Source organism: Oncorhynchus tshawytscha, linkage group LG07, assembly GCF_018296145.1.
Source record: "Oncorhynchus tshawytscha isolate Ot180627B linkage group LG07, Otsh_v2.0, whole genome shotgun sequence".
Lineage (NCBI taxonomy): Eukaryota > Metazoa > Chordata > Actinopteri > Salmoniformes > Salmonidae > Oncorhynchus > Oncorhynchus tshawytscha.
This window is the reverse complement of record NC_056435.1, coordinates 12,802,623-12,814,505: the sequence shown is the minus strand read 5'-3', so window position 1 is coordinate 12,814,505 and position 11,883 is coordinate 12,802,623. Positions and strand designations below refer to the sequence as shown.

The following is an 11,883-nucleotide window of genomic DNA, read 5'->3' as shown; positions in this document are numbered from 1 at the left end:
CGCACACCTATTTAGGCGAGGTTCTGGCTAGCGGAGTAGAAAACTTGAAAATAAAAGAGAGCCGCACACTCTATGAGCTCAGATGCAAAAATGTCATTACCAACGTTTCGACAGCCAAGCTGTCTTCATCAGGGTTTAATCACAAACACTGCGGGATGACTCGTTTATGTAGTGTCAAAAGACACAGGTGTCTGTAATCATGGCCAAGAGTGGCCTAATATCATTGGTTAATGATCAAATATTAAAATGGCATACAAAGAACAGCATACAAACAACAAATGGATTGCATACGATCATAAATTCATTTGACTACACAAGCTTACAAATAATCACAAGAATGGCTTCATATCAAAGTCTACGTTGAGACCGATGGGAGCAAGGGTCTTTAAGTTAAAGATCCAGGCAGCCTCTCGTTTTAAAAATAAATTATCAAGGTCACCCCCTCTCCTAGGGAGGGTGACATGTTCGATGCCAATATAACGCAGAGACTAAATCGAGTGGCCTGCCTCCAAGATGTGGGCCGCAACTGGGTAAGTCAAGTTTTTACACCTAATGGTGCTAAGATGCTCTGAGATGCGTACTTTTAATTCGCGCTTTGTTTTACCCACAAGGACAAGTTATAAGATAAATAACTGCCTTAGTGGAGCACGTAATAACACCTTTGATTGGGATCGATTTCCCTGTTTATGGGTGTTTGAAGGATCTACATTTATAAGTGCCATTGCATTGAGCACAGCCATTACATTTGTAATTTCCATCCAGTAGGGGCGCAAATAGACGTTGTTCAGGAATATCTTGGGGTGGTAAATCAGAGTGTACCAATTGGTCTCTGAGATTTCTACCCGCTATTCAAATCGTTCTGAACAAATTAAGGGAATTATTCACTAACATCGGCACATTCTAAAATCCGACGATAGTCTCAGTAATGTGTTTTCGGACCTTCCCTGGTACACTCTGATTTACCACTCCATGATATTCCTGAACAATGTATATTTGCGCACCTACTGGATGGAAATTACAAATGTAATGGCTGTGCTCAATGCAATGGCACTTATAAATGTAGATCCTTCAAACACCCACAAACAGGGAAATTGATCCCAATCAAAGGTGTTATTACGTGCTCCACTAAGGCAGTTATTTATCTTATAACTTGTGGTAAAAATTATGTGGGTAAAACAAAGCGCAAATTAAAAGTACGTATCTCAGAGCATATTAGCACCATTAGGTGTAAAAACTTGACTTACCCAGTTGCGGCCCACTTCTTGGAGGCAGGCCACTCGATTTAGTCTCTGCGTTATATTGGCATCTAACATGTCACCATCCCTATGAGAGAGTCTAAGTAAACAGATGGCATCCCTAGCCGCTTCCTCAGAGCATGCGCAGACAAGCTGGCTAGAGTGTTTACAAACATATTCAATATCTCCCTACCCCAGTCTACTGTCCCCACATGCTTCAAGATGTTCACCATTGTTCCTGTACCCAAGAAAACAAAGTTAACTGAACTAAATGACTATCACCCTGTAGCACTCACTTCTGTCATCACGAAGTGATTTGAGAGACTAGTCAAGGATCATATCCCCTCTACCTTACCTGACACCCTAGACCCACTTCATTTTGCTTACCGCCCCAATAGATTCACAGACGATGCCATCGCACTGCACACTGTCCTATCCCATCTGGACAAGAGGAATATTTATGTAAGAATGCTGTTCATTGACTGAAGCTCAGCATTCAACTCCATAGTACCCTCCAAGATCATTCTTAAACTTAAGGCCCTGGGTCTGAACCCCGCCCTGTGCAACTGGGTCCTGGACTTCCTGATGGGCCGCCCCCAGGTGGTGAAGGCAGGACAAATCACCTCCACTTTGCTGATTCTCAACACTGGGGTCTCACAAGGATGTGTGCTCAGCCCCCTCCTGTACTCCCTGTTCACCCATGACTGCGTGGCCACGCACATCTACTTAATCATTAAGTTTGCAAACGACACAAACAGTAGTAGGCCTGATAACCAACAATGACGAGACAGCCTAACAGGGAGGAGGTGAGGCCTTGGGAGTGTGGTGCCAGGAAAATAATCTCTCATCCAACGTCAACAAAAGAAAGGAGCTGATTGTGGACTTCAGGAAACAGCAGAGGGAGAACCCCCCTATCCACATCAACAGGACTGCAGTGGAGAAGGTGGAAAGCTTCAAGTTCTCGTCATACACATCACTGACAAACTGAAATGGTACACCCACACAGACTGTGTGGTGAAGAAGGCGCAACAGCAGAAGGCTGAAGAAATTTGACTTGGCACCTAAAACCCTCACAAACTTTTAAAAATGCACAATTGAGAGCATCTTGTCGAGCTGTATCACCGGCTGGTACGGCAACTGCACCACCCACAACCGCAGGGCTCTCGAGCGGGTGGTGCGGTCTGCCCAAGCATCACCGGGCACCCCGCTATCATCCAGAAGGCGAAGTCAGTACAAGGTGGTACCGAGAGACTGAAAAACAGCTTCTCTCTCAAGGCCATCAGACAGTTAAATACTGTTAGTACTGTTAGCCATCACTAGCACTTTAGAGGCTGCTGCCCTATATACATAGACATGGAATCACTGGCCACTTTAATAATGGAACACGAGTCACTTTAATAATGTTTAAATATTTTGCATTACTCATCTCATATTTATATACTGTATTCTATCCTATTCTATTGTATCTTAGTCTATTCCGCTCTGACATTGCTCACCCAAATATTTTTATATTCTTAATTCCATTCCTTTACTTTAGATTTGTGTGTATTGTTGTGAAATTGTTAGATATTACTGCACTGTTAGCTAGAAACACAAGCATTTCGCTACACTCGCAATAACATCTGCAAAACACATGTATGTGACAAATACAAGTGGATTTGATTTGATTTGCAAAAATGTCTCAACTCAGGTACAAGGTATTGTGTGTAGATTGATGAGGAGAAAAGAAACAATTTAATACATTTTAGAAAAAGGCTGTAACGTAACAACATTTGGAAAAAGTCAAGGGGTCTGAATCCTTCACGAATGCAGGAATGCATACAAGTATGTGTAATACATAATGTAAAAGTAGTGCACTATAAAGCGAAAAGGGTTCCATTTTGGATGTAGCTACTGTTTCATTGTGACATGAAACCTGTGCAGCCCTCATAGTCTGCTGGTTTAATGCATTTGCCCTAACTACATAGAAACTGCAAGGTGTGCAACATCAAGGTGCCGTCCCTCTTATGCATACTCTCGTGCACAATGGCACAAAACATAAGCCTCCAAGGACACAGTAGACAGGAAATTATGCTAGGTATGTTTTTTTGTTTTAGTCATTACAGCAGTTTTTTGTATTTCAACATTTCCTTGTGGCTGAGTTACTTAAGTTAACCTTCAAAGGACGAGTTGTAAGATGTTCTATAAAAATCTGTAAACAATGGTTCAAACTAAAATATTGCAATACACTGAAACAGTTGAGAGAGGCCTGTAGCTTGGGAATGCTCGATTTGAAGCACCAGCTTGATTTGATTTTTTTTTAAACTACTTAACTACAGTAACAAAGTATTCCCATTACAAGGACAAGCAGGGATTTGTAATTCAGTGTGCCAGTTTCAATGGAACATACATGACAATCAGTGCCTCTCAGAGAGCGTGTGTGAAAATGTGGCTCAGTCCCCTCAAATTCGGAAACCACTGTTTCCTGTATGACCCACTCACCACAGAGCTAGGGTCTTCCTCTTCACTACATACCCACTACAAATCAGATATGATATCCCTGTGGCTGTACGCTTAACCCCATTGTGTGTGTGGGTGTGTGTGTTCGTTCAGTATGCAAGGGGATATTGTTTTATATAGTATACTGCCCACAACTTCAAGAGTCCATTCTCCATAGTTTCCCAGAAGATCATATTACATCAGACTTAAATTATTTGATAAACATTTATAAGATAACTCAAATCTTTATTTACACGCAATCAGATGTACAATTAGATGTGCAACCTCGTCATTTGAAGAGCTAGCTTTCATGTTTACATTAAGAACTTGGTCTGTTTCTCCAGTCAGCTCTCAAGGGCCAATAAAGGCTCAACTCGTGTTACTTTTGTATGAGGATGTCTGATCTGAGGATGACAGTGATCAGTAGCGTCCCATTCGGATTGGATGCTGGACCCCGTGCTTCTTCCTGGGCCCCCTGAGTGGAGCTTTGGGTTTGATGTTCATGTAGTCACTCTGGGAACACTCTACTCTCCTCAGTCTGAGCTGAGGATCAAATTCACAGAAAGAGGTGGAGAGTGAGTAGGGTGAGCTGTGTATATGTATGTAGTTGTGTACAACTGTCTCCATGCATCATTTATGTTTTCAATAAATAAAGTACCAGTCAAAATTTTGGACACACCTACTCATTCAATTGTTTTTCTTTATCTTCTACATTGATGTCTTCACTATTATTGTACAAACTATGAAATAACACATATGGAATCATGTACTAACCAAAGTAGCCACCCTTTGACTTGATGACAGCTTTGCACATGCTTGGCATTCTCTCAACCAGATTCATGCAGTAGTCACCTGGAATGCATTTCAATTAACAGGTGTGCCTTGTTAAAAGTTATTTTGTGGAATTTCTTTCCTGCGTTTGACCCACTCAGTTGTGTTGTGACAAGGTAGGGGTGGTATACAGAAAATAGCCCTATTTGTAAAAAGACCAAGTCCATATTATGGCAAGAACAGCTCAAATAAGCAAAGCGAAATGACAGTCCATCATTACTTGAAGACAAGAAGGTCAGTCAATACGGAAAATGTCAAGTACTTTGAAAGTTTCTTCAAGTGCAGTCGCAAAAACCATCAAGCGCTATGATGAAACTGGCTCTCATGAGGACCGCTACAGGAAAGGAAGACCCGGAGTTACCTCTGCTGCAGAGGGTAAGTTCATTAGAGTTAACTGCACCTCAGATTGCAGCCCAAATAAATGCTTCAGAGAGTTCAAGTAACAGACACATCTCAACATCTGTTGAGAGGAGACTGTGAATCAGGCCTTCATGGCCGAATTGCTGCAAAGAAACCACTACTAAAGGACACCAATAATAAGAAGAGACTTGTTTGGGCCAAGAAACATGAGCAATGGACATTAGACCTTGGTCTGATTAGTCCAAATTTGACATTTTTAGTTCCAACCGCTGTGTATTTGTGAGATATAGAGTAGGTCAACAGATGATCTCCGCATGTGTGGTTCCAACTGTGAAGCACGGAGGAGGTGGTGTGAGGGTGCTTTGCTGGTGACACTGTCAGTGATTTATTTAGAATTCAAGGCACACTTAACCAGCATGGCTACCACAGCCTTCTGCAGCGATACACCATCCCATCTGGTTTGCACTTAGTCCCACTATCATTGGTTTTTCAACAGGACAATGACCCAAAACACACCTCCAGGCTGTGTAAGGGATATTTGACCAAGGAGAGTAATGGAGTGCTGCATCAGATGACCTGGCCTCCACAATCACCCAACCTGATGGACCGCAGAGTGAAGGAAAAGCAGCTAACAAATGCTCAGCCTATGTGGGAACTCCTTCAAGACTGGTGGAAAAGCATTCCAGGTGAAGCTGGTTGAGAGAATGTCAAGAGTGTGTAAAGCTGTCATCAAGGCAAAGGGTGGCTACTTTGAAGAATGTCAAATATAAAATATATTTTGATTTGTTTAAAAGTTATTTTAGTTACTATATGATTCTTATTATTTCATAGTTTTGATGTTTTCACTATTATTCTACAATGTTGAAAATAGTTTTAAAAAACTTGAATTGGTAGATGTCTCAACTTTTGACTGGTACTGTACACTATATTGCATTGTTGGACCAAATAGTTAATTGTGCATTGAATTTATGCCAAGGCTTGAGAGATTACTTATGTGTTTATATCACAGCACCTCATGGATGTCAGGCAAGTTACCCTCTCTTTGAGTAAAGGAAGCAAGATGTCACTCACCCAGATGACAAAGGCGATGATCGTGACAACCAGGCCATAGATGGTGGTGACCCAGAACCCCAGCACCCATGCCCAAACAGGGACACCATGCCATCTAGGGCCTACACATCCCACAGTCTTCCCTGCCTGGCACTGGTATGCTGACCAACCAATCAGAGAGAGAGAGAGAGAGATGTGAGTTTTAAACTTCAACTACTTTAGTAGTTTAGAAAAACTTTAGAAAAACTTTAGTTTTTCCACTGAAAGTGCATTTTAAGTAAAAGAAATAGGCTTATCTAGGTCCAGTAAACTGGCCAGTTTGGTCTTTAAGCATAAGTACATCATTAGAATATACACTGAGTGCACAAAACATTAGGAACGCCTTCCTAATATTGAGTTGCAAACCCTTTCGCCCTCAGAACAGCCTTCCCGCAGTTGTGTCAAGTTAATTGAATGACATTTGGGTGGTGGACCATTCTTCATACACGCAGGAAACTGTTGAGCATGAAAAACGCAGCAGCGTTGCAGTTCTTGACACACTCAAACCGGTGGCACCTGCTACCATACTCCATTCAAAGGCACTTAAATCTTTGTGTTGCCCATTCAACCTCTGAATGGCAAATATGCACAATCTATATCTCAATTCCTTCTTTAACCTGTCTCCTCCCCTTCATCTACACTGATTGAAGTGGATTTAACAGGTGACATCAATAAGGGATCATACCATTCACCTGGTCAGTCTATGTCATGGAAGAGCAGGTGTTCCTAATGTTTTGTACACTCAGTGTATAGTCCTATAAATCAAGATACAGCATTTTGAACTACTGTGAATGCATGCATGCATATTTGTGTGTGCTTGTATAGATCAGTTCCTTTTGAAGTAAACATACCTTCAACCAGGACCAAGGTCTGAGGCTCGTCTGGTACTTACTCAATGGGAGGTGGGTACGTGGGGTACCCCTCACAGGTATAGACTCCAGCGCGCTCCGTGGTCATTCCAGAGAGGACAAAACTGACCGTATGGTCCTGTTCGTTCACCCTCAGCCCCAGACCCTCCCCAACAGGACTCACTGTCTCTGTGGAGTTGTGGTTGTGAGCACTGTCGTGAGTGTGGTTGCCAACCTCGACCAAGCCCAGGTAAAGGTGGAATCTCATCTCCTCCTGGTCCTTGCCTGTCAGGTTGGGGCATCTGACCGATGCAATGCCGTTGACAGACACACGGACCACATAGAACGTTCTGAGCTTGTCTGGTGAGGGAAGGTCAAAAGTCAAATAGAGGCAGTCAGTTGAGCGCGTTATATCAGAGGAAAGTAGACAAGGACCCTGTTTTAATATTTCCCTCCTTCTTTCCTTGAAGGAATCACTGATCTGACACAGCAAGATTTGGTGAGTGCAATGAGGTGTAAACCTAGCCTTGGTGCCAGTCTATTTCAGCTCTCTTGCCAAGTCCTTATGGAATTGTCATGGCAAACAGATTACTGTGAGACCAGACTTTTCAGCTTGACAATGACAGCATCTGAGTCCTTGTCAACAGATCTGGGACCAGGCTAGTAGAAACCTACTCTGGTTACAAGTCTTTTTAGCTAGCGTTCCACTCCTGTCCTTTGCTAAATTGCTTGTCTCTTTGATCTTGAACACACACACATAAACAGCTATGTACAGTGCCTTGCAAAATTATTCATCCCCCTTGGTGTTTTTCCTATTTTGTTGCATTACAATCTGTAATTTAAATGGATTTTAATTTGGATTTCATGCAATGGACATACACAAAATAGTCCAAATTGGTGAAGTGAAATTTTTAAAAAGGACTTGTTTGAAAAAATTCAAAAAAATGCAAAAAGTGGTGCGTATATATGTATTCACCCCCTTTGCTATGAAGCCCCTAAATAAGATCTGGTGCAACCAATTACCTTCAGATGTCAAACAATTTGTTAAATAAAGTACACCTGTTTGCAATCTAAGTGTCACATGATCTGAGTATATGTACACCTCTTCTGAAAGGACCCAGTGTTTGCAACACCACTAAGCAAGGGGCACCACCAAGTAAGCGGCAGCATGAAGACCAATGAGCTTTCCAAACAGGTCAGGGACAAAGTTGCGGAGAAGTACAGATCAGGGTTGGGTTATAAAAAAATATCCGAAACTTTGAACATCCCACAGAGCAACATTAAATCCATTATTAAAAAATTGAAAGAATATGGCACCACAGCAAACCTGCCAAGAGAGGGCCGCCCACCAAAACTCATGGACCAGGCAAGGAGGGCATTAATTAGAGAGGCAACAAAGAGACCAAAGATAACCCTGAAGGAGCTGCAAAGCTCCACAGCGGAGACTGGAGTATCTGTCCATAGGATCACTTTAAGCCGTACACTCCACAGAGCTGGGCTTTATAGTAGAGTGGCCAAAAAAAAGCCATTGCTTATAGACAAAATAAGCAAACAGGTATGGTGTTCGCCAAAAGGCATGTGGGAGACTCTCCAAACATATGGTAGAAGGTACTCTGGTCAGATGAGACTGATGATACTATCTTTTTGGCCATCAAGGAAAATGCTATGTCTGCCGCAAACCCAACACCTCTCATCACCCCGAGAATACCATCCCCACAGTGAAGTATGGTGGTGGCAGCATCAGGAATGATTGAGGGTGCAAAATACAGGGAAATTCTTGAGGGAAACCTGTTTCAGTCTTCCAGAGACTGGGACTGAGGTTCACCTTCCAGCAGGACAATGAACCTAAGTATACTGCTAAAGCAACACTTAAGTGGTTTAAGGGGAAGCATTTAAATGTCTTGAAATGGCCTAGTCAAAGCCCAGACCTCAATCCAATTGAGAATCTGTGGTATGACTTAAAGATTGCTGTACACCAGTGGAAGCCATCCAACTTGAAGGAGCTGGAGCAGTTTCGCCTTGGAGAATGGGCAAAAATCCCAGTGGCTAGATGTGCAAAGCCTATAAAGACATACCCCACGAGACTTGCAGCTGTAATTGCTGCAAAAGGTGGCTCTACAAAGTATTGCCTTTGGAGGGGTGAGTAGTTATGCACGCTCAAGTTTTCAGGTTTTTGTCTTATTTCTTGTTTGCTTCACAATAAAAAATATTTTGCATCTTCAAAGTGGTAGGCATGTTGTGCAAATCAAATGATACAACCCCCCTCAAAAAAAAAATCAATTTTAATTCCAGGTTGTAAGGCAACAAAATAGGAAAAATGCCAAGGGGGTGACTGTATTGCTATACTTGTGAGGACTTTTGGGGGACTAACAATTGATTCCCATTCAAAATCCTATTTTCCATAACCTTAACCCCTAACTCCAAACCCTAACCCCAATTCTAAACCTAACCTTAATTCTAACCCAAACCCTAAACCTAACCCCTAAGCCTAAAATAGCTTTTTAACAAGTGAGGACTTGTAAAAAATTATCTGAATTTTTGAGGACTTTTGGTACTCACAAGTATAGTAAAACGTGTGCACACACACTAGGGTTGCAGAGGGTCTGAAGCTTTCCGGTAAATTTCTGGTATTTTTCCGGAAATTGTCCTTGGGAAGTTGAGCCCTGGCACTTTGCTTAAATTCTTCTAAAAAGTTAGCTTAAAACAGTGAAACTTTTTGTGTGGGATACACATAAGGCAACTCTAGGTCTTGTGGCATATTTTGGTTAAACTATCCCCAATTCAGTGGAATTGCAACCCTCTGCACGCACAGTGCATTCTTCCATCACATGTGCAGTGCACTCTTTCACTCACACACACACACACACACACACACACAGGAAATGGCTTCTGAGGCTTATACCTAGCCTTTTTACCCTCTCAAATTTGGACTATTCGTATGCATCATTTCACAGTATTTTAACCCACACATTGAACATGCTCCAAAACAAGTGTTGTGGCCTGAGATTCCAAAAAGAGAAGCAGTCCCGTAACTGTGTGGACTAGAACATGTGAGTCACTTAGTTGAATCCTTATCACCCCCACCCCTGCCGTTTCCTTTCTGCAAGTCCTATCACAATGAGGAAACAACAACTTCAATGCATTATATAAACCTGCTTATTCTATTCATAATATAGCTGCAGTCTAGATGTTGAAGCATATCCACATTTGTAATTGGGGTTTAACTGCACTCCTTTGAGTAATGTGCTGGAGGAATTCAAACCACTGCATCTAGCATCCCCACCTGATAAAACCATGCAGCTTGGCGAGCATTGAAATCTTAAATGATCTGCAACCCTTTGATTGGGCAACCTTTTGTTCTTGTTATCAGAATGTTCTGGTCGTGCTATGGCTCATGCCTGAGGTGACATTTGTTGATACTGAGAATATAGATGAACGACAAAGAACGACAAAGTCCAATGGTGAAACATTCAGACAAATGTAATAATTTTGAGCTGAAACGATTCCCTTTTCTACATACGTTACACCATCCTGGACTTGCCCGGATCTTTTTTAAATTTTTGTCCAATATCTCCCCCCAGCTTTTTGTTTTGTTGTTACACATACATCCTACATACATTTTACATACATGGCACTTTTTTTCACAATAGTTACATAGCAATAATAAAGTCATTTGTTATACATTACATCTGGATAGATGGTACTTATACATTATACATCGTGTTTTCAGTCATAACTATTGTAGAGCGTGAGCTTTTAAACAGGCTCAGATCTTACCTTTACAGTTGTTTGAGCTTATCATGTTGGCAGCACTGGAGAGGGAGAGGAGGATCGTGGGTATCCAGTAAACGTTCATCTTGAAAGTTCTCAGTTTTGTCGTGAAACTGAAGCTCCCCTGATCTCCCTTTACAGTGCACAACAATCAGGGTAAATGTGACAAGTCACTATATGCCAAACAGAACGAGACAGTGACTGCTCTGCTCTACCTAAACATACAACACATGCTCGTCACACGATGGCAGTGTGCATCTCATAACATCCTTCCCTGTCACCTGTCACTGTGAACAACAATCTGGCCCTCGTCGACTGTAAGCAACTCTCTCTGCTACACATCTAACAGGGTGACTGACTGCACAGACTCTTGAGTAAAAAAACATCTGCACTCTGTGGCAGTGCACTCTGAACTTCACAAAGTTTCTGCCCTCAACCGGTGTGTGACTTTCGATGCCCTTCGAATTTGATACTTCTCTGTGTGTTAGGGCTCGGAACCTCGTATCGCATTAGTCATATGTTTGATTTCCCACTCTTATCTGGGGACTGTCATATAGACTCGCTCCATATCATATTTCACTGCTTCTGGTAGAACTCGCAGAGACCCACCTGGGCCACGGCACCAAGACTGTGTTAGCCTGCTGAGCTAGAGCATAATGCAAGTGTTCAAGTCTCAGGCAGAGTTACTCATCACGCGGTTGTTACATAGGCCTACCTAGCACCTGTCAGTGACAACCATCGCACAAACGGGGGTTTGGTCTGTGGTTGTGACTGTCTCCTGCAACAGTCAGTCAGGTAAACTAACAATGTTGCACTTATATTATTACAGCCGTGTAATGTGCCAAATTGTATAACCATACACCACGTTGTGGCGAATGTGTAGGCCAACATTTCCTGTTTTTTATTCGATTTTTGAATACACTTTCCAGTGAGTGTCATTATCCAGAGTCACTTCACATCATACAGATAGATACCTTAATTAGAAATTGAGAGGCCTATAGTTTGTTTGGGGAGAGCAGAGAGATTTACTGGTCTCCTTTTAAATCTCACTGCAGCGATAGGCAAACATACACAAGTCAAATTTGATTTGTCACATGCGCCGAATACAACAGGTGTAGACTTTACCCACACACACACCTACTGTAACTCACCCCAGCCACTCTCTACATTTACATCTTTATAAAATAATAATCAAGTATGTGCCATTTAGCAGGCACTTTTATCCAAAGAGAGCATCATGCTCTCCCGACTGGGCCCCACAGGACATGATT

General features: G+C 42.2%; 1 pseudogene; it reads right to left on the bottom strand.

Moving 5' to 3' along the window:
• Positions 1-2,996: 2,996 nt before the first annotated feature.
• On the bottom strand, positions 2,997-11,508 carry LOC112253997 (annotated as a pseudogene).
• Positions 11,509-11,883: the final 375 nt, after the last annotated feature.